We start from the raw sequence: 21332 nt of genomic DNA on the forward strand, positions 1-21332 counted from the left end.
ATAGCCACATCACTTGGTCACTCATGTCCAAATATTAGCTTCCCAGCTCAAAAGGTGCCTGAGATATTGGCCAAATGAGAAAGAAAATAAATAAATGATTAATAATGAAAATAAATAAATAATAATCATAAAAAAATTAAATTATTAATCAATTTGGTCAGAGAACACATAAACTACCACTATTTCATCAGAATCTGTAACTTAAAAAAAAAAAATTTTTTTGTCATTAATCGAATAATTAAATAATTAATCGATTAATTGATTAATTAATAAATCAAAAATATCCTTTGCAGCCAAATCACCTGGTCATTGGCATGTCCAAATATCAGCTTCCTAACTGAAAAGGTGCCTGAGTTAATAATGGTCAGAAGAGAAATGAAATTTAATTAATTAAATAAGTACTTAATTAAACGCTAATAATTAAATAACTCCTCAATTAATTGATTATTCAAAAAACAAAAAATACCGTATTTGACAAAGGACTTGCTCACTACTGTGCCGAAATTTCAGCTTCCTAGCTCAAAGGATGGCTGAGATATCGCCCGGACAACCAAGAAAACAAACAACCAGAGTGAAAACTGAGTACTCTCTTTCAGCGTGCGTCACTGCAGAGCCCCCTTTGGTGCCCGGCAATGACGATTTGCAATGCCTGGAGATGGCATAGGAAAGGAGCAGTGTACAACAAGTACACATACATTCAAAGTACACCGCCCCATGCCAAATAATTAAATATGCTGCAGCGCGGCATTGCCGGGGCGCCTCCGGCGCCCGGCAATACCGCAGTGCAGCTCATTGAGGCTGCATTGGGAGGGAGAGGTGTACACTAATTGATTGATTAATTGTATAATTAAAATCAATAAAAGATTATCACAAAATATTTTCATAATCAATTGGCTAATCGCATAACTAAACCACTAGTGCTTCATCTGAACATGTATCTTTTAGAAATTTAATTAAATAAGTCATTTATAAAAAATTAAATAATTAATTGATTACTCAATAAATAATTAATCGATTAATCAATAAATACTTAATAGATGAAATGATTAATCAATAAATCAAAAATATCCTTGATAGCCACATCACTTGGTCACTCATGTCCAAATATTAGCTTCCCAGCTCAAAAGGTGCCTGAGATATTGGCCAAATGAGAAAGAAAATAAATAAATGATTAATAATGAAAATAAATAAATAATAATCATAAAAAAATTAAATTATTAATCAATTTGGTCAGAGAACACATAAACTACCACTATTTCATCAGAATCTGTAACTTAAAAAAAAAAATTTTTTTTGTCATTAATCGAATAATTAAATAATTAATCGATTAATTGATTAATTAATAAATCAAAAATATCCTTTGCAGCCAAATCACCTGGTCATTGGCATGTCCAAATATCAGCTTCCTAACTGAAAAGGTGCCTGAGTTAATAATGGTCAGAAGAGAAATGAAATTTAATTAATTAAATAAGTACTTAATTAAACGCTAATAATTAAATAACTCCTCAATTAATTGATTATTCAAAAAACAAAAAATACCGTATTTGACAAAGGACTTGCTCACTACTGTGCCGAAATTTCAGCTTCCTAGCTCAAAGGATGGCTGAGATATCGCCCGGACAACCAAGAAAACAAACAACCAGAGTGAAAACTGAGTACTCTCTTTCAGCGTGCGTCACTGCAGAGCCCCCTTTGGTGCCCGGCAATGACGATTTGCAATGCCTGGAGATGGCATAGGAAAGGAGCGGTGTACAACAAGAAAACAAACAAGAAACCAGAGTGAAAACTGAGTACTCTCTTTCAGCGTGCGTCACTGCCGAGCCCCCTTCGGTGCCCGGCAATGACGATTTGCAATGCCTGGAGGTGGCATAGGAAAGGAGCGGTGTACAACAAACAACCAGAGTGAAAACTGAGTACTCTCTTTCAGCGTGCGTCACTGCCGAGCCCCCTTTGGTGCCCGGCAATGACGATTTGCAATGCCTGGAGATGGCATAGGAAAGGAGCGGTGTACAACAAGAAACCAGAGTGAAAACTGAGTACTCTCTTTCAGCGTGCGTCACTGCCGAGCCCCCTTCGGTGCCCGGCAATGACGATTTGCAATGCCTGGAGGTGGCATAGGAAAGGAGCGGTGTACAACAAACAACCAGAGTGAAAACTGAGTACTCTCTTTCAGCGTGCGTCACTGCCGAGCCCCCTTTGGTGCCCGGCAATGACGATTTGCAATGCCTGGAGATGGCATAGGAAAGGAGCGGTGTACAACAAGAAACCAGAGTGAAAACTGAGTACTCTCTTTCAGCGTGCGTCACTGCCGAGCCCCCTTCGGTGCCCAGCAATGACGATTTGCAATGCCTGGAGGTGGCATAGGAAAGGAGCGGTGTACAACATGGCATGGTGTGGAGTTGCGTCACCTCAGGTGAGTGGATGTAGATGGTGCGAGGAGATTCTTAATCCTAACTATCCTCTAAATGACTTTAACACACTTTACACTACCCGAGGTCTTTCCCTGCCAATCCATTGGCCATCTTACTCTCTGTGGTTTTAAGAACCAAATTCCCATTGACCAAACTGTGGTGCTTCCTCAATTTGGGGTCTCACTCCCCCGATTCAACTCCCTGTGCCTTTGCACAATTTCAGGACTGGGTCGTGTGGCTCTCACAGCAGGTCTACCCACCTGCACACCTCCACCACTGCAGTTGCCTCCGAGCTTACCTGTTCCTTACCCTAACCTATCTAACTGGGGAAGGCCCTCTGGCGCTCTCCCCACTCGGTGCCCTCTCTGGCACTGGGCTACCCGGGTCCGTCCTCTGGATCCTCGGGCCCCATCCACAACGCTACCGGCTCCCAGAGCCCACCTGCGGCCTCACCTGGCCGACATCCTAACAGTGGCGGAGTGCCCATTTAACTACACATACTAACAGGCCACACGCCCAGCCATTTCCACGACACTAATGCACCCATCCAAACACCATTCTTCCACACGCACCACAGATGCCGATATACAACCACAATTTACCTACTCCCTCTACCTAACTCTTAAACTACCCTCCCCGGGTATTCGTGATAGGGGTCCACTTTTCCCCCATTCACACCTTCGCACCATCCACTCCACTCCACAGTTTCCACCATACTCACTCCATACCACCCATTCCATACTCCATATATTCCATACTCCATGTATTCCACATAACCATTCTCCATACACCTGTATTTGCACACCTGTGCCATCACACCTGGTGCTTCCTGCACCCTCCTTCCTCCAGGACCATTCGGTCAACACAACACACAAACACCATTACTCACTCATACACTGCTCCATACACCTGTTCACTTGCACACCTGTGCAATCACACCTGGTGCCACCTGCACCCTCCTTCCTCCCAGGTTTCTTCAATCATTCCATACAATGCACAACCACAATTGTTCCTCATGCACTGCTCCATACACTTCCATGCTCAATACAACTCACAATCACCTCACTCACTTTTCACAATACACTTCCGATTCTCAAACACACGGCATCATCTGATCTACCTGGTTTCCTTCTAACTTGGTGCTCCCCGTCTTCCCTTTAAACTAAGCACATACCACGTCGTTATCATCCATTCTAACCTCTCTATGTCCCCGACTACCTGTCCAATGTCGCTACTTACCTCTACCGTTACCTATGGTCATCTCTAGGTCCCTATACATTATCCTAACCCTCCCTCGGCGAGCTTACACTGCCATAAACCCCATAGCTAGCGCTCATGTGCCCCCTTGTGTGTGAGGGATGGCAGCCACCACATCGGGCATCTCCCATTATCAATTTTGCCATCAAATTCCAACCAATCAAAATTTGCCAATCACTGCCAATCCTTCTACCAATCATTTGCCAATCATCAAATTTTGCCAATCACTTTTGCCAATCCTATTCACTATTCCAAAATTTCGAATCCAAAACACTATCATCATCACAGTCCACTATATCTGAGCCTCGGTGCGTCGTTACCTCATTAAAACTCGGCTTCGCAAAGCCGAGCAATGAATGCGGGTGGTTTGTTGCCGGCGGTTGGGTCCGTCCGGCATTCGGTGCAGGGAAGGAGGCTTACTCGGGCCGAGATTCAACGCACCATCTCGGCACGGAACCGTCCGATGTCCCAATCTCAGCCGGCCAGAGCGCTGCAACCACAAGGTGTCGCCGTGTCGACCCTTCCTCCCTGTCCTCGAAACGGGCCGCCCGCTTCGCTTAGCGGAGCACGGACGCGACTGTTCAGAGCGAAGCCCGGCGTGGATCGCGCACGGCAGTTCTTTCGAAACCGCCGTGGTTACGATCCCCGCTGGTTCCCGCTGCACACAAAGCCCGGCACGAACCGGGGGCTCGCTTCGGCTAAAAGTCGACCTAACCGCTGCTCCGTTTAACATCGATGCTTCACTTGCATGCTCACACCACGCGTTCCGTTCCTTATTCACACATCCAGGTGTCTCCATACACTCCGTCATTGCACCTTCTCCGACACAACACCCAGGTACACTCATTCCGCTCACCGACTTCGCTACACACCTGATCACCGCACACCTTGGCACACACTCGTTGTTCGAACACCTCACCAACACACCTCTTCGCGACCACTCCTCGGTCACATCCTCTGTGACAACCACGGGTGTGCTCTCCTCCGCACACCCAATCACGTGCTTCACTACCAACTCAAGTGTGCAGTCCCACACGTGCTCGACCATTCCAGGTGTGCATCCTTCCATTCCAGGTGTGCATCCTCTCTCATCTGCTACAACCAACTCGTGCTCCGTGTCGCTTTCGTCACTCTCACCACCACACTCGGTCGCGCATTCACCCTTACTCTCGACAGCGCACTCTGTTATCATGCACCCGTCTGTTACACACCTTTCTCGTGCATCCTCTTGTGCACACTCTCCCGTTACATCCTCTGTAACACTCCCCATCACGCGCTTCAAGGTGCCCCCCCGCACCCGCGCCACGACCAACTCACTCTCGACAGCACACTCACTCCTCGGCGCGCACTTTTTCCTCACACACCCTATAGTCGGACATCCTCGCACTCCTCCTCTTTCCATACACTCTGGACCAGTCATACACCTCACCATTGGTCCCTCACGAACACCCGGGTCTAAACCAACACCCAAGCTGACTGAATCTCCCCTCACACCATATACATTTCCGAGTATATCGCCACTCACCTCGGCACCTCATCTTCGCTCCTCCTCCACCACCTGCAAACTCTTTATTTGGTTAGTAAGCACATAATCACGATTTGAGCACAGACCTTGCACCAATTCCATCACCTCCTCCTTTATCTCCCTCTTAGTTTCCCTCTGTCTCTTCTTAATTTCACTAACCCCCTCTTCCACATCCTCTAATTTTTGCTTCACCTCTTTTATTTCCCGGTTCGCTCCCTCAATTTCTTCCTCTAAGGCCACCTTGGTCGTCTCTATGTGCGTCCTTACTTCCCGTTCTTTTGTCTCCATTGCCTCTGTTACCTCGTCCAACCTCTTTGTCAACCCCTCATGTACCATCTGACATTCCCTCTTTGTCGCTATGAGTTCCTTTTTTATCTCCTTCTGTGTCGCCTTCAACCCCCCGATTACCGCGGTGTTCTTCCCCACTTGCTCCCCTAACTCCTTTTGTCCCACTGTCAGCTGCTCTACTCCCCTCGTCAGATATTCTATGCCCCCCTGTAACCTAGCCGTACTATTTCTCACCTCTTTCTCCATACGCTCCTCACCTCGCTTTACCTCCTCGCGTACCCCCGCGACTTCCTCGCCCACACCTTGTCTGATCTCCTCACCCACACCTCGTCTGATCTCCTCACCCATTTCTCCCATATCTTTGGTAGATGCTGCCCTCATCTGTTCCAAATCATTCCTCTGGGCATCCAATTTAGTTTCCAACCCGATTTTCACCTCCTCTATCTGATCTCCCATCTGTTTAACTTCCCGGGCGGATTGCTCCCCTATTTCCTTCAATTTGCCTTCCATGGTGTTTTCTAACACCCCTAACCCATTCTTCACCCCTTCCATCTGGTTCTCCTGAGCAGGCATTCTGTTTTCCAACCCCGTTAACCCCTCCTTAATTTCCCCGATTTGGTTACCCACGTCCTCCAGTTGGCCCCCCAATTTACCTTCTAGCCCTTCCAACCTGTTGTCTAACCCCTCAAATTTATTGACTAAACCCTCAAATTTATTGTCTAAACCCTCAAATTTGGCTTCTAGCCCCCCGATTTGATTTCCCATATTACTTAACCCGTCTCTCAATTGCTCACTGGTACCCCTCGCTTCGTCCCTCATTGCTCCCATTTGGCCTCCCAATTTCTCATGATCAGCCCTCAATCCCACAAGTTGGTTTCCCAATTGCTCACAATCAGCCCTCAATCCCACAAGTTGGTTTCCCAATTGCTCACTATCAGCCCTCAATCCCACAAGTTGGTTTCCCAATTGCTCACTATTCCTTTCCATCATTTGTTCCATTTCTCTGCTGGATTTTTCAGCCATTTTTGCCATATACCCATCATCTGCGCCATGAAGAGGTCCAATTTCACCAGTGCCGCGGGCTCGGCTGCTGCAGCACCGCCATTTTGTGCCTCTGCAACCACGTGCGCGAGGGCGCCATCTTGTGCACCTGATACCCCTGCAACCACATCCTCATTGCTCTCCTCTTCCACTATTCCCACTTCTTCCCTGGGGTCCTGGGTCGATTCTACCCCCCTTCTAACTCGCCCACCGGCATCCGATCGCCTTGATCATCCATGGCACGATTTTTAATTTGGAATACAAAATAAAATTTTGACCACTCATAATTTGAGTGCGCTAAGCGCACTTCAGGTCCGAATCTCGCTCCTGACACCAATTGTTGCGGATCTCAACGTCAGCCCTTTTTCCCCTTACCAAGGGGGGATTAGTCCCCTTGTCTGCAACTGACCGACGTGAATCCTGAAGCTGCCCAGCTTCCTCCAGAGAGGCAGGTGAGCAACCTCGTTCGAGACCGCGGACAAGATGTTAATTTGCCGAGCGGATTAGCAGCCGCGGCTCGAACCATTAACAAGAACTAGACCCGATTCTTAGTCATTGGCCAAATCGTGCCACAGGTATTCAATGTGGAAAAGACAAGGACGAACGGACGAGGAAGAAGAAGAAGAAGACAAAAGTAGGAAATAACAGGATTTATTACTACTAATTATGTACAAGTCAAAAGAAACCAAGGAGGAGGAAAGAAACGAAAATAAAGACAGAAGGAGCAGAAGACACAGTGCAATTATTAACTTATACAAACTTACTTATACCCTGGGACAAGACGAAGGACAGACGACAATCGGACTTACACGGGGAATGAAGCAGGAATGAATGGCAGGAGGTGGATGGCTGGACGGATGCGAAGGTGGGACCACAGGGCGGGAAGGATGCGGGTCCGGTTGGTGCGATCGCGCAGCTCGAGGTGAGCAGCCGCCGACCCTCCTCAATCGTATCCGCACGGCGGCGTTGCTTCGTAGCCGCGGCCGAAACCGCTGTCAAAGCGCAAAGCTGCGGTGGTCAAAACTGCGGTGGTCTCAAAGCTGCGGTGCTCTCAAAGCTGCGGTGGTCTCAAAGCCGCGGTGGTCTCAAAGCTGCGGTGGTCTCAAAGCTCATGTGTGTTTCATCTGCCGCATCTCACTGAAAAGGCTTGCGCGGGTGCTTTTATAACGCGCTTTCAGATCAATGCGTGCCACGCCCATGATGGTCTCTCATCAGCCCTGGTTGGCTGGTGGGGGCTCGCTGGCTCCACCTCTTGATGACGATGGGCGGGCAACGCCCTTGATATAGCTCCTCCCCCTTCTTCTCCGAGGCTTGACCACGCCGTAATGGCAGCAAATGCAGTTGGCAATAAACGGTTGGAAAGGGAGGCTTTGGGGGAATTTGAAAAAAAAGGGGATCTATCTTATTTGATTCGATGCAATGCAGAGTCAACTAATGGGAAACAGAGCCTTATACTAACATAGAATAAGAAATAACTATTTAGAAGGGTATATGATTTTCTACGTGTATGTATATGGACTAGCTACGGTGCACTCATTTCAATTAACAGCCAATTAAAAGGGGAAATGTACACAGGAATTTTAATACTAAATTTACAAAGTGACGGTTCTAAAAACCATAACAATATATATATATATATATATTGTGTGTATATATATATATACGTATATATACACTCAACCCTCGGCTATCGTGCCTAATTGGTGCCGCCATCGGTGCGCGTTAGCCGAAATCGTGATAGCCGAACTGAAGAACGTATGGTAATAATTCTAATTGGTGCCAGGACCCCCAAGTTGACCACATATTTAACCTATTTTTGCCACTTTTTTACCAAGTGTTTCTACCATATAAAGAAACATTAACATATGAAGAAACATTAAAACAAGAATCACAATATGTAAATAAAAATAAAATGGTTTTAAAAAAGTACTTTTTTACCATTTTATTTACCTTTTTGGGGACGATGAGGGGCTTAGATGGTTGGGTACGTTCCGAGGCTTGGGTGGAGTCTTATTGACCACCCCTACGTGCCTTTAACTCGTCCAGGATTGCGTCAGCTGTAGCACCAGAGAAGCGCTCAACGTCAGAGGGCTCGTCAAAGACAGAGGGCTGTGCCTCGTTGCGACGCCGTAAGCAGGGTCGGCGTCATGGGGGGGGGGGGGGGGCATTCGCGGGCCATGCCCACCCGAATGTGTTATTGTGCCCCCCCACCCCCCACACCCACCCGCAGGCCAGGTCTTTGGCGCCAAACTTGCACGTTGGCTATTGTGTGTGTGTGTGTGTGTGTGTGTGTGTGTGTGTGTGTGTGTGTGTGTGTGTGTGTGTGTGTGTGTGACTTTGCAGCATGTTTTTAAATTGTAACTGGGTTGGTGTGTTGGTTGTTGATGGCAAACTCTTATTATCAAGCATTTACATCAAAGATTGAGGTCTCGAACGGCAGTTTGTGCCCCCCACCCCCGCGGTTACCCTAATGTCCCCCGATTAGACTTGTCCTGACGCCGAGTCTGGCCATAAGAATTCGGTGATCTGGCGTTGGCGGAGGGAGTTGACATGGGCATGATACTGCTCCTCGTAACCTGCCAGTGCCGTATTAATAAAGGAGCACCTTGCTTCACTGTTGATTGTTAAATCTTATCTACGTTTCTACGATAATCACGGTTTTGGTAAATCCCTCGCACTGTTGACTCATTTATCCCAAATTTCTTTCCAACACTTCGCTTTGTTTCACCATTGTCTATCAACTGCACAATTTCGAATTTCTGAGCGTAAGTTAAGTTCTTCCTCTTCTTTATTTCCCTTTCCCCATGCTCGGTGATGACGTAGCACCCTTTCCACCATTTCTGGTGCGCTATAGCGTGTATTTGGGGCGCGATAGGCATGTGTTGTGCAGTTTTTGAGGTAGCCGCGCTAGCAGAGAAACGCGATAGCTGAGTTGTGTATAAAGGTCAAAGGGCGTCCCTTAGTTAGGTCATATACAATCACGTTAGCCAATCATAGATTTCCTCCTTGTTGGTAGTTATTTCCTTATTCTGTGTATTAGGTTAAGGCTTTGTCTTCCATTAATTAATACTCCATTGCACCGAATTCAAATAGAGTAGATTCCCTTTCATTCCCATTCCTAAAGCCTTTATTACCAATTGCATTTGCCTCCATTGAGCACGCGGTCGGCTCGGAGAAGAAAGGCGTGTCTCCACCTCGTCATAGAGGGGAGGAGTGAGCCGGCCCTTGCCGACCAACCCAGAACGAGGGGTTTGGCTTTGAGAGGGCGTGGGGAGAACCATCGAGTAGGTTCACGAAGGTTGAAGGGCGTGGCCTATATAACCCGCACCACGACGCCCCCACCGAGAGACGCGAAAGAGATGAGTCCAGATGAGAAAGAGACGTGGAAGAAGATGAGTCCAGATGAGCTACGGAGAGAGTCCTGAGAGCAAGAGTTGATAGAGAGTCCTGAGAGCAAGAGTTGAGAGAGAGTCCTGAGAGAGAGTCCTGAGAGCAAGAGTTGAGAGAGAGTCCTGAGAGCAAGCAGGAGCAGTACCACGCACCTTTGACTCCACCAGGCAGCTTTGACTCCACCAGGCAGCGTTGGCTCCACCAGGCAGCTTTGACTCCACCAGGCAGCATTGGCTCCACCAGGCAGCTCCGACCCGTTACCCCGCGGGAACCAGGATCGGTGGCATCGGTGGCCGTCGAGGTCCAGCCCGACGTCCCGTGCGGGGTCAAGCTCCAGCCAGCTCCATGCCTTCCTCTCTCTCCAGCCATCCACCTCCTGCCATTCCTGTCATCATCCCCCGTGTAAGTGTACTTGTAGTCTGTCTTTTGTCTCGTCATGGGGTATAAGTTAAGCCTGTTTAGTTAAGCTAGAGTTTCACTATGTCCTTCTGGTCCGTCCCTCTTTCTGCATTATTTTATTATTCTTCCTCCTCCTTGGTTGCTTTCAATTGTGTAGATAGTAAATAAATCATATTTGTATTTCTTACCCTTTGCCTTTCTTTCCTCTACATCCGTCGTTGTTGTCATTTCCCTCATTGGACACCTGTGGCACGATTTTGGCCAACGTTTCAGGATCGGGTTAGTCTTGGTAACAGTTCGTGCTGCGGTTGCTAAACACCGCTCGGCAATCAAGTAACATCTGTCCGCGGTACGAACGGGGCTGTGCACCAGCCTTTCCGGAGGTCGCAGTGCAGCTTCAGGGACCGCGTCGGTCAATCACAAACGAGGGGACTAATCCCCCCTCAAAGGGGAACCATAGGCCGACGTTGGGTTCCGCAACAATATATATATATATATATATATATATATATATATATATATATATATATATATATATATATGTATATATATATGTATATATATATATATATATATATATATATATATATATATTGTTGCGAATATGGAATTTGGCCTCCATATCCGCTTGTAAATATTCCCCTATTTTCTCCAATACTCCCCAACTTTCCCCAATCCCCCATTCCCTAGTCCCATTGCATGTAAATAACAATCCGTAGAGCCGACCTTCCCCTTATTCCCCCATTAAATGTCGTGCCCAGGTCCACCGCACCACACGTAGACAACTTTCGGACATTTTCCTAGTTATTCTTATTCTATGTCAGTTAAGGCCTCGTCTCCATTAATTATGACTCTTCGTTGCACCAGAATGTGATTATATGGCATCAGTAGTGAGTTTAGGACCTTTCCCATACCTCCTCCCATCTTCTTCCCCAAACAACAACAATAACAACAACTACAACAACAATTACAACTACAACTACGACTACAACAACAGAGGGGCGGGGAGTGTGCGTCCTCACACCGGCTCGGTTACCCGCCATGACCATACGCTCCACGGCGTTACCCCGAAGGGGCTGGCTGTCAGCTCCTCGTCAGGGGCGGAGCCAGTAACCCCCCCACGCACCCAATGAGAAGCAACGTGCCGATTCCATCTGGGGCGGAGCTAACGAGCCGAGGGCGTGTCACTCCCCGCCGGATATACGCGGCCCCGCGCCGGATGTGACGGGAGATGCGCACCCAGCTTGGAGAGAGAAGTCGCCACCCCTCGAGCGCTGCAATACCTCCACCGCATCTCTTAAACTGGACCGTACGTGATCCTGCCCTGAGCCCAGGCGCACCTGGAGCGATCGCTACCCGCTTTCCTTGTCATCAAACCCCGTGTGAGTGAGCCTTGTCCCGTTTATCTGTCGTCCGTTGGGGTTAATATAAGTGTGTTTAAGTGCCCACCTTCCTATGTTTCCTTCTTGTCCCTGTAATCTAAACCTTCCGCATTATTGTAATAACAACCTTTGAGAACCGTATCCCTGGTGTCGTGTCGTATTAATTCCAGCCGTGTGTCTTCTTTTTCCTTCATTGGTCTAGCATAGCGCGATTAGTCAACGTTCGGGCACAATCGGGTAACTTGTGCAGACGTGGTCATACCATAAAACCGCTCGGTAAATAACATCCAAGCCACGTCTGTAACAATATGTATAAAGTTGTATTTTCTGTCTGTCTGCCCATCAATAGAATCGAACCTACCGGTAGTAACCCCCTTATATTGCATTCCGTTGGAATCCTCTTGGCAAATGGAGATGCCAGAACACATTTTCAAACCTCCAGAGTGCCCAGTCTGTGCATGTGCAAGTGTTTACGCCTGTTTTATATGTACAGTTCCTTCAGAAAGTATTCACACCCCTTGGCATTTTTCACATTTGTTGTGTTACAGCCCGAATTTAAAATGGATTAAGCTGAGATTTGTTTGACACTGATCTGCACAAAATACCTCATAATGTCAAAGTGGAATTTTCTTTTTATAAATTTTTGCAAATTAATTAAAAATGAAAATCTGAAATGTTTTGAGTCACTCGGTATTCAAACCCTTTGCTATGGTGCTCCAAATTGAGCTCAGGTGGATCCAATTTCTTTGATCATCGTTAAGATGTCTCTACAACTTGATTGGATTTCACCTGTGATCAATTCAATTGATTGGACATTATTTAGAAAGAAACACAACTTTCTATATAACGTTCCCACAGTTGACAATGCATGTCAGAGCAGAAACTCTACCATGAAGTCCGGGGAACTGTCTGAAGAAGAACGAGATAGAATTGTAAGGAGGTATAGATCTGGGGAAGGGTATAAAACAATTTCTAGAGTGTCGAAAGTTCCCAAGAGCACAGTGAGCTCCATCATTTGGAAATGGAAAGAATATGGAACTACCCAGACTCTTCCTAGAGCTGGCTGTCCGACCAAACTGAGCAACCGGGCAAGAAGGATCTTGGTCAGGGAGGTGAAGAAGATTATTCCAGGTGTTTGTGCATACCAGTTGATATTTTTCCCTTTATACATTTATTTTGTCTTTTTTTTTGCAGACGTTGATGCTGTATTTTTTGCTGGTTCGGTTTCATGTGTGACATCTGCTCGCACGTTTTTTGTAAATTATTTGCGAGGTGGGTGTTATGGGGTACCTTTTCTAGTGTACTGCCTTCGTGTTTGCATACAAATTGGATTCGGTAGTCTGTCAAACTTTTCACCTACTCAGCCAAGCCTACTGTTGTCACTCTGTGCACTTGGTTGAGCCCCATCAGGCATCTACCTCATTCTCATCTGCATTGGTTTTTGTAAAACATTTTGTGGATGGTGAGGAGTTTCCTTGTTTTGATACAAAGTTTGTTGATTTCTGATTGTGGCCTGTTTATCATTCCGCAGCTGCAATGCAATACTGATTTTGCAAGTTGGTTTATGCTTTGATTTTGTTCCTTGGAGAAAGGTATGTTTTCAGGATCAGCCTGTTCGGCGCAGGTATTCTTTAATTGTTTTGCGCATTTGTTTGTGACAAATTTGGTGGCCCTCTTCTACTCCCAGGTATTTGTATGATGCTTCATGGCTGAGATCCTGTATTTTTATATCGAGATCGATTTTTATGTTGCCCGTTTTTATTGGTCGACCTTGCACAAATGTGCTCTTCACATACTTATCTAGGCCAAATTCCATTTGGATGTTGTCAAAGAACTGTTTCACTAATTTGAACTGTTCTGCCAATATTTCATCGCTCGGTGCGAAGAACTTCAAATCATCCACGTGCGGTAGATGTGTCACCTTTCTTCTTTATTTTGATCTTTTCTTGGATGTTAGGGTGTATGCGTGCCCTTGCTTATTTATTGGATCCAAGGTAAGGCAAAACAAGAGTGGGTGGGAGGAGAAGGCTGTCACAATGGAATATCGCGCGTCGTATCTTCACTCCTGCTAATTCGGCCTAACCTTCCAAGTGCAGCAGTAACCAATTTAAACCCAATGAAACCACAACGTAATGTTAAATCACATTAGTTTTGAAGTAGGAATGGTGCAATATTACACCAGACGTCTTCCAATACTTGATATAAAGCAAATATTAGGTGAATTGACGTTTTATTTCCCAACTACCCCATTACCCATGTCTTGAACGTTAAATGATTGCAACTGATTTCAAAATAATTTCTTTTTCATATAAATTTTCAGGTATACAATCGCGGCCAATAATATTGGCACCCTTGCATTTTTTTTCAAATAACTCACAATTTTCTCTAAAAATATGTTGAAATTGACAAAAGTATTTGGTCTCCAAAATTCCTTCTTTCACTGTTAATATTACAGAACCTTTGTTTTTGATTCAGAACTTAATATATCCTTTTAAATCAGAAAATAAAAAGAAATGGCATTGACAAAATTATTGACACCCGAGACTTAATATTTGGTAGCACAGCCTTTGGACAAATTAACTGCAGGAAAGCGCTTCCTATAGCCATGAATGAGCTTCCTCCACCTCTCTCCTGGCAGTTTGACCCACTCTTCTTGTGCAAACTGCTCCAGTTCTCCCAGATTTGAAGGATGGCTTCTCCCAATTGCTGTTTTCAGATCTCCCCACAGGTGTTCAATTAGATTTAGATCTGGACTCATTGCTGGCCACTTCAGATCAGTCCACAATTTTGTCTTGAACCATTCCTGGGTGCTTTTTGAAGTGTGTTTGGGGTCATTGTCCTGCTGGAAGACCCATGACCTTCGACGGAGACCCAGCTTTCTGACACTGGGTTGAACATTGCGCTCAAAAATGTCTTGGTAATCTTCTGATTTCATGATGCCATGCACACATTCAAGGCACCCAGTGCCAGAGGCAGCACAGCAACCCCAAAACATCACTGAAACTCCCCCATGTTTGACTATGTGGAAGGTGTTCTTTTCTTTGAAAGCTTCATTTTGTTTTCTGTAAACATAGAGATGATGTGCTTTATCAAAAAGCTCTAATTTGGTCTCATCTGTTTACAGGACATTCTCCCAGAAGGATTTTGGCTTGTTCAGGTGTGTTTTGGAAAACTCCATTCCGGCTTTCTTCTGTCCCTCTCTCAGTAGTGGGGTCCTCCTGGGTCTTCTACCATAGAACCCCCTTTCATTGAGTTGGTGACAGATGGTGTGAGTTGAAACTGTTGTACCTTGTGTCTGAAAGTCAGCTTGAATCTGTTTGGCAGTTGATCGAGGTGCTTTCTCCACCATTCAAACAATCCTTCGCTGCAATCTTCAATCAAGTTTTCTCTTCCGGCCACGTCCACGGAGGTTGGCTACAGTGCCATGGGCCTTAAACTTCCTGATAACATTGCGCACGGTGGACATGGGAACATCAAGGTCTCTGAAGATGGACTTGTAGCCTTGAGATTGTCCATGCTTGGCTACAATCTTGTGTCTGACCTCCTCAGACAATTTTCTGGTTTTCTCCATGCTCATTGACACACACAGTGACACAAAACAGCAGAGCGACTCCTTTTCTCTATTCAAACTGGTTGAATGAGTGATTTTTATATTGCAGGCACCTGCAACTCACCACAGGTGAGTTCAATTCCAAAGTAAAGGAGAATCACCTGCTTGAAATCTATTTCTTTCTAACAACTTCTAAAAGGTGCCAATAATATTGTCCGGGCCATTTTTGGATTTTTGTGTGGAATAAGCTAAGATTTAGTCATTTTTTTCAGCTTTTTTTGTTTGTTTTTTTTCCACTGCAAACCAAAGAAATACATATGTGGATACCAAAATATTTTTTTATTTCAACAATTTTCTGGAAAAAAATGGTGCATTATTTGAAAAAAGTGCAAGGTTGCCAATATTTTTGGCCACGACTGTATATGTCATTACATTTTGACGAATGCATTCATCTTTGCTGTAAATAAATAAGGTTTCAGAAGTTATATCTCTGTATTGTCTGATGCACGATTATTTCTCTGAAAATATAGGTGGTAATCCCACTAAATTGACTTTTTGGGCCGCTTGCCTCATAACACTGAATTCACTGTGAAACCTCACACATAACCAACACTTTACAGTTTTTCTCCATTGTGAATGAAACAGGTAAAAAACACCAAAAATAAAAATTTAAAAACCGAAACAATAGTCTCCTTTGCACCATCAGTGTTTTTATGATTTGCACCATCAGTGTTTTTATGTTTTGCACCATCGGTGTTTTTATGTTTTGCACCATCGGTGTTTTTGTTTTGCACCATCAGTGTTTTTATGTTTTGCACCATCAGTGTTTTTATGTTTTGCACCATCGGTGTTTTTATGTTTTGCACCATCGGTGTTTTTGTTTTGCACCATCGGTGTTTTTGTTTTGCACCATCAGTGTTTTTATGTTTTGCACCATCAGTGTTTTTATGTTTTGCACCATCGGTGTTTTTATGTTTTGCACCATTGGTGTTTTTATGTTTTGCACCATCGGTGTTTTTGTTTTGCACCATCGGTGTTTTTATGTTATGTACCATCAGTGTTTTTATGTTTTGCACCATCGGTGTTTTTATGTTTTGCACCATCGGTGTTTTTATGTTTTGCACCATCGGTGTTTTTATGTTTTGCACCATCGGTGTTTTTATGTTTTGCACCATCGGTGTTTTTATGTTTTGCACCATCGGTGTTTTTATGTTTTGCACCTTCGGGGTTTTTATGTTTTGCACCATCGGTGTTTTTATGCCTCCACCCCCGAAGGTGGCCAGAGGCATTATGTTTTTGGCTTGTCCGTCCGCCCGTCTGTACGCAAGTCCATCCGTACAGGTTAAACCTCGTTTTTCTCAGCAACCACATGTCCGATTGAGACAAATCTTTCAGGGTCGGAGTGACACCCATGCAGAATGTTTTTGTGATAATTGCGATGTCATAGGTCCCGTGGTATGGCAGCCATCTTGGATTAAACGCAAATAATTAAAAATAAAATATTTTGGGAACCGCTGAATGGGAAAATTAAAAACTTGGCACATTGTCATGTACTCCCAATGGGGAATAAAAGCATGATAATGATGACATCAATAAGGAAGTGGTATACTAGCCATAAATGTTTTAATCGAATGCCTTTTCCTAAAAATCTGAAATTGCATGCATATGATCTATAACCCATTTGTATTGAAATATTAAATTTATGACATCATAGGTCGGTCACATGGTTTGGCAGCCATATTGGATTCAACGTAAAACCTTTAAAAAACACCTTCTCCCAAACCACCAAATTTATTGACTCGAAAGATTCCCTGTGTCATTGACTAGGCATGGCAATTAAAAGTTGATCACAATGACGTCATTGGTCACATTGTGTGGCAGCCATATTGGATTTAAGGAAAATATTAAATAATTAATATCTCTGAAACCGCTTATCCTATCGATGCGAAATTTTACAAATGACACCTAACACAATTGTTGCATATAGTTTGAAAATGATGACGTCATAGGTAACATGATTTGGCAGCCATCTTGGATATAAAAACAAACCCTAAACGGTCAACGTGAAACTTCACAAACGTGATCCCCTACCCATACATATGCACTGCGTATATTTTCCATGTCATATATCACATGGTTTGGTAGCCATATTAGCTTGAAAGCCGATATATATAAAAAAATCTCTTCTCCAAAACAGCTTCACCAATCGATGTGAAACCTGTCCTGTCTGGTAAAAATGGGATACTTGGGAACAGCTGAAAGGATTTGAATCAAACTTGTTTATTTTTAGGACAGTGAACGAGGGCATCTTCCCATTGTCACAGGCAGAGACAATGCGGAAGCATATTGGCAACACAGTCGCATTGCTCTAGTTGTTCTTGTTTTTACAAAGACTGCAAAACGAAACAATGTTTTCACTAAACAATGAACTCAAACCTCTACATTTAGCACAACATTCATGTGAGAGTTGTTTTCTCATTGAATCCAAATGTTTGCAACTGAAAGCAATCAATTCTAATTTCATTCATTTATACGTCACACGTGCAAATATCAACTCGTACAAGCCAACCAAGCCAATATCTTTATCTGAATTGAGTTAAATAGGTTCACCACTACACTACACATTGTTTCAAACGTCTGCAATCATAGGGATATTTATTTTACAATTTAATTTTAATAATTGCTCAAATTGTGAGCCACCGACATGAATACACATTTATCAATTCTTGTTACTTGGCAAAAAATATTTTTTGACAAGTATGTTGATCACTCAAGCCTAAGTCACACATAGGCGGATTTGTCGGCGACTACTGGCGACTGAAAAAATCGCCACCACCCGCCGACAATCGTAATGAAACCGTAATGGACGGTCGCCTGTAGTCGTGGTTATCCTCCCCAGGTCGGCTGCAGTCGGCAAGAGCCGCAAAGGGGCCAAATATTTTTTTTAATGTTTAAAAACGGCGCGCTCAGTCGTCCTCGAAAAAAATCCGCCATGCTGTCGTGATGGAACCGCCATGCTGTCGTCGGTATCCGTAATAAGAGCGTAAAGCGGCCGCAACCCAGTCGCTCATAGTCTTCCGCAATCGCCCCAGCATCGCCCCACCAGCTAGCACGGCAGAGATGCGAATGCCATACGGCCTTCCTGCGGCATCTTCCCGACTACGGGCCGACACTGTTGCGGCTGCATATCGACTACAGAAGAACTGCCACGTCTCCCCTGCGGCTATGGGAGACTGACGACGACAGCAGTAGGACTAGTGGCGGCCGAGTTACGGCCATTGGCGACAGAGATACGACTGCCTGACGACTGCATTACGACATACCACGATTCCATGGCAAGACAGGATGGTGTGAGGGTCTCCGTGGAGTGAGGTCCTGTGGTGCCGACAAGGATATGGCTTTATTGTTTGGACTTGGGACTTTTGGGAACTTTATTTTTGGGACTTTGGTCCTTTGGAAACTGTATTTATGGGACTTGGGACCAGTGGAAATAATTTGTTGGACTTTATTTCCATTCTCTCTCCCTGCAGAAAAGTTTGATTATTACATTACAATGATACATCTTTATTAACTTTCTTATTGTACATCAAACATCTTTATGCTTCATGTCATACATCATTGAAGTGAATAAAGTGAAATGTAAAATAGAGAAATAAAGATTTTAAAAGTTGTGTGAATCGTCTCCAATCGCCGGCGGTCTTATTGCAGTCTTGCGGACGTCGGAGTAAACCGCCACCCGGCCCCAATGCAGTCGCCGCGATCCGCCATCGGTCGTAATCTAGCCGCCAGACTGTCGCCACGCTGCCGCCGTGCATCCGCAATGCAGTCGTCGTCGATCTTCGACAGTCGCCATCCCACTCGGGGCGTCGTCGCAATGCAGTCGCAATGTGGCCGCCTGCAGTCGCCATACTGCCGCCTGACCATATTTGACCACCCAAAATCGCCAGTAGTCGCCGAAAAATCTTGATCGCCGGCAGTCGCCAGTAGTCGCCAAAATATCCGCCTATGTGTGACCTAGGCTTCAGGTTTGTGTGTGTTGTGCGTTTGTCTGTCTCCGCTCACTTAAACTTGCCTACAGGTCACAATTTTAAACCAATCTTCACGAAACTTTACCAAATGGTAGGGTTGGTAGTCCGACAGAATCCTATTTTTTTGAGGTCCAAAGGTCAACATAGGCCAAAGGTCAACCACTTTTTCAAATTTCTAAAATCCTCAATTTTCATCCGATTGACTTGAAATTTGAATAGGATTTTCATATCAGCAAATTGAATTCAACCATCAATTATATTTGAGGTCAACATAGGCCAAAAGGTCAACATAGGCCAAATTTCTAAAATTGTCAATTTTCATCTGGTTAACTTAAACTTTGAAGACGATTTGCATATCAGGTCACATAATTCAGCCACCAATTATTTGTGAGGTCAAAAGGATGCTCTACCGAGTCCCATTCTACTTTGTTCTCTTTTTCCAAGTGTCGCTCTATGAGTGATTTTTCATTTTTTTGTTTATTTGAACATTTCTTAACGTTGCCACATCGATTTTAGCACATTCGTTTCTGATTTCATTATTTGGATGTTCAATAATATGTGGTCTCGTTCATCATCATCTCAAAAAAAAAAAAACAAGAAGATAAAAACATCTCCTATGATTCTGGACTTTTGAAACGCCTTGCATTTTATTGTTTCACTGCACATTTGCAAGATTAGGTTGTTTTGTTTCTAGAAGGTAACACAACAACTTTTTGTACAATATAGAATAAAACATGGAACACGTCACCCAATGCAGGTACAATGAATATTTAGCCCGTCCCTTGCACAGCCGCAGACGGGGTTTTGTAAATACTTCTGTGTGTCTGTGTGTGTGTGTGTGTGTGTGTGTGTGTGTGTGTGTGTGTGTGTGTGTGTGTGTGTGTGTGTGTGTGTGTGTGTGTGTGTCTGTGTGCGTGTGCGTGTGCGTCTGTCCGTGCCGAAACATTTTTACCAAAGCTTTATCTATCTATAATTCCAGTAATCTCTGTACGTTTGTACGTTTGTACGTCTGTACGTCTGTACGTTTGTCTGTGACCGCTGTTTCTCGACAACTACCGGTCCGATATACTTGAAACTTGCCAGGTATATTGCTGGGGACCCGAGGATGTGCCTTTTCAAGGTTTGAAATTAATCGGACAAGTACTTACCGAGCTATGGCGATTTAGCCGTTCGCCGTTCGCTTTGCCGTTGCGAATGGACCAAACCATTCATGTAAATAGAGGGGGGGGGGGGGGGGGTTCTGTGGTCGTTCGCTTTGGCTTTGCGAATGGACCAAACCATTCATGTAAATAGAGGGGGGGGTTCTGTGGTCGTTCGCTTTGGCTTTGCGAATGGACCAAACCATTCATGTAAATAGAGGGGGGGGTTCTGTGGTCGTTGCGAATGGACCAAACCATTCACATCGAATCATCGAATCACATCGAATGGACCAAACCGTTCGCTTTGGACCAAACCATTGCATGTAAATAGAGGGGGGGGTTCTGTGGTCGTTGCGAATGGACCAAACCATTCATGTAAATAGAGGGGGGGATATAATTTTAGATATAGATATAGTACGGGCATGCCCTAGTTATGATAATACGGAGAAGACAAATTAGTAATTTTGCCAAGGGGTCAAAGGTCAGCGTCACATAAAATCATCAGTTTTCATGCAATTGACCTAAAATTTCAATTTACCATTTGAGTTTTGTCAAATTTTCAACAAAGTTTTATTATGAAAATATGAAAAAGATAAATTAATAATTTGGTCAAAAGGGCGAAGGTCAGCATCACATAAAATCACCAATTTTCATCCGATTGACCTGAAATTTAAAAAATTGCATGTCGGGTCACTGAATTGGTTCACTAATCAAAAGCTAGAAACTGATTATTTTTTAGATTTAAATCTCAAAGGACAAGGCTGCGTAAAAGAAATTTTTACTTTGTATTTTTTTTTTACTATTTTTGTTACTTTGAGCATAAGGAGGAAGAGGATGACGTCTGAATATAAACGGACACGGACGGGCTTTGCATTTTCCGATGCTTTCTAGTTCCTTTTAATTTGTTTTTGTAACCATTGTC

General features: G+C 44.5%; 1 protein-coding gene across 1 annotated transcript in view; it reads left to right on the top strand.

Moving 5' to 3' along the window:
- Positions 1-21332, top strand: part of LOC137433887 (leucine-rich repeat-containing protein 14B-like) — a 69227-nt gene that overhangs the window by 21567 nt on the left and 26328 nt on the right. The window lies entirely within an intron of this gene.

The sequence above is a fragment of the Myxine glutinosa genome, chromosome 10, assembly GCF_964187855.1.
Source record: "Myxine glutinosa chromosome 10, kmMyxGlut1.1, whole genome shotgun sequence".
NCBI classification, from domain to species: domain Eukaryota; kingdom Metazoa; phylum Chordata; class Myxini; order Myxiniformes; family Myxinidae; genus Myxine; species Myxine glutinosa.